The sequence below is a fragment of the Neofelis nebulosa genome, chromosome 10, assembly GCF_028018385.1.
Source record: "Neofelis nebulosa isolate mNeoNeb1 chromosome 10, mNeoNeb1.pri, whole genome shotgun sequence".
Taxonomy (NCBI): domain Eukaryota; kingdom Metazoa; phylum Chordata; class Mammalia; order Carnivora; family Felidae; genus Neofelis; species Neofelis nebulosa.
Genome location: NC_080791.1, coordinates 22734022 through 22737217, shown reverse-complemented (window position 1 = coordinate 22737217; position 3196 = coordinate 22734022).

Here is a 3196-nt window from a genome sequence, read left to right as displayed (position 1 = left end):
CCGCCGCGGTTTAAACTAGAAGAGCGAACCTGCATCCTCGGCCCCGCCCTCCAGTTCTCCTATTGGTTCTGACCATGAACGTCTTCCATGTCTACATTCTGATTGGTGCCCATTTTCTCTTGCCTTCCTCCACTGGCGGGAGGAAGCCCGGGATTTGAGGCGTGGATTCGGAAATGTTCGAACCTCCCCTTGCTCTGGCGCGTAACCCGGAACTGTCTCTGCGGCGCCTTCAGGCCTACGGGTAGAGGAGGGGACTCTCTAACATCGGTTAACGGCAAGTTAGCTGAGTTTTGGGAGGGACGGCCTTAACGTTCCGTTCATCTCAGTGGAACGAATGTCTGCCCTTCCCAATTTTGGGCGGCCCCGGTGGGTGGGTGGCGTTGGAACTGAAGGTCCTCAGAGCTCAGCTGGAGCATCTCCAGCCTCCAGCTTTTTCAGACAGCCCCCCTGGGGTGTGACATACGCAGGTTCTGTGCACGCTCTTTGAATCCTTTCCGTGGCTTCTGATTTGACGGGTTGCTGTGTCTCCCGTGCGTACCAATGTTACTCTGCACTTGTGCTCCAGCCATGCTGACTTCTGGCTAGGATTGGCACTCACTTGGGGTTTTCCTTCGGAGTGCTCCCGTCTGCTCCCTTGACATAGCCATACTCCTTAAAAAAACGTGTGTGTGTTTGTGTATGTACCCGCTTTGGGAATTGCTGAGGATGAGATCTAGAAAAGAAAATGAGTAGAGGTCCCCACGACTCAGCATTTTCTAGTCATTGCCCTGCAACATAACTAAACAATTTGTCCTGCCAAGTCCTGAGCGTTCTGGATCCCAATTTACACAAATAGGCGCTGGATGACAAATTTGTATTATTTCTTAAATCCAGGATTCAATGAGAGAGAGAAGATCATATTTAATCCACTTCACATTGCCTCTTATTCTTCCCTCTTAGTCTCGGGGCCTTTGCACAAGCTCTAAGTCACTTTGGATTTGTTGGGGGAAAGAAAAAGGACTAAAGATGGCAGAAAGTAGGTTGTAAAGATTTGAATGACCCTACCCCCTAGATTTCAATCTCAGTCAATACCACTTTAGTGCCACACATTCTTTTCTTTCCTCATGGGCAAATATCCCTTGTTCTAGTTTGGTTGTCTTACACCTGCATGACCTTTTCTTTGACATCAAATCTCCTCAATGTATTTTAGAAACAAGAGTAGAGTCATTTTTCTTACCTACCGCTTTGATCATTTAACATGTTCCTTACCTCCGCCCCCAATTATTTTCTTGTTATCCTTTATGTTAAAGTTTGATTTTTAAAAACCTTTAATTGATAACAACTTAAAGGATCTATCTCCTGTCATATTTCAAGTGGTATCTTGTGTTCAACTCAGTCCTTGTTTTTTTCTGGATCACTATGCTCCAACTTTGCCTAGATCTGATTTAATAATCTTCATGATTCTCTGAAATACATTACACCCAGGTCAAGAAACCTTAACTAAGGCCGTCTAAAATACAGTATATAAAAGAAAATCCTATTCTTGAAAACCAAATTGTATCCTTAAAAATTTTTATTGAGGAAAGTTACAAACACATAAAAAAATTGTATGTAATGAAGCCCCATGAACTCAATGCTCAGTTCCAATAATTATTAACTCATGACCAATCTTGTTGATTCTATATCACTATCCATGTACCTACTCTTATATTGTTTTGAAGAGAATATCAGGCATCTGAAATCTATAAATATTACATATGATATTTTTACAAAAGACTTTTAAAAAGCATAACCGCAATACTATTATCACACCTAAAATATCTAATATATTTCATTAATAGCATCAAATAACCAGTGTTTGATTTTCTACTTGTCTCATTTTTTCCCCCCTTGTTTGTTTGAACCAAGATCCAATCAAGTCCACACATTGTGACTGGTTGTTTCATTTACATTTCTTTTATAAATTCCTCCTCCATTTTCTTCTTGTGCAGTTTGTTGAAGGAAGCACATTGTTGGTCCTATGGAGTTTCCCATAATCTGAATTTTGCTGATTACATTTAATTTATGCAATTTAATATGGTTTCCTTACCTCTCACTTATAACAGAGGTCTCTTTTAGATGCTTTCCCTACTTAGGTTTATTAACCCATCAGCATCTTTTTCTGTGCTTGAAATATTACTTTCAGTTGGTTATATTGTCATGCTTAAGGTAATCCCTCCTTTATGATATGTTTGCTCACCTCACCCCTTTGTTGACATTTTCAAACTCCTTCAACTGTAGCCCTCTCTTACCTGACTCATTATCTCCTGCCTCTAACATTTGCAATTCTTCCTTCTTTAGTCTTGGAAATACAGAGAAAAACAATGGCATAAAGAAAAGCAAAATGAGGGGTTGCCCTGGTGGCTCAGTCAGGTTACGCATCTAACTTGATTTCGGCTCAGGTCATGATCTCACCATTCATGAGTTCAAACCCTGCATCTAGCTCTGTGCTGACGATGTGGAGTCTGCTTGGGATTCTCTCTCTTTCCCTCTCTCTCTGTTCCTCCCCTGCTTGTGCTTGCTTGCCCTTTCAAAATAAATAAACAAACTTAAAAAAATTTAAAAAAAGAAAAGCAAAGCAAAATGAAAACAGCTCTCTCTACCCTGCTGCCACCTCCTATCAGCCTACTTGTCCAATTTCTCCTCTCTATTCTCATTGCTCAGTTGTTTCTTAAGTCCCTGCATTCTGGATTCTATGCTCATCAGTGTATTCAAAGTGTACTCTCAAATGTAACTAGTGATCTTCTTAACAGTCATCTCTAGTTGTTTTGCTCGGTTCCTGTTCTCTCTCTCTTCCTCTCTCTCTTTTTTTTTTTTTTTTGAGACTGTTTGATAATTTATTCAGCAAATATTTGTTGAGCACTTAACCTTAAAAATAAAGCTGTCAGTTGTTTTACCAGCAAAAATTGGTTTATTTGGGAATAGCAGGGGATTGTTACCTGGGACTGTAACCTGGGACATGCAAGGTTTAGCAAAATGATTGGCAAATACAGAGAACAAAGGAGAGACATTCTTTTATAGAGGAAAGGAGGAAGTTAGGAGGGGCTGTTATAAGCAAAAAGTACTTTGGAGTAAACTGGGAATTTGAGGTATTCTAGGGTTTTCATTGGCTGAGTTGTGACAGTCTCTCATTGGTTGGGCTGTTGTCAGGCAAGTGGAAAAAGCCTCCTTCTTCTTT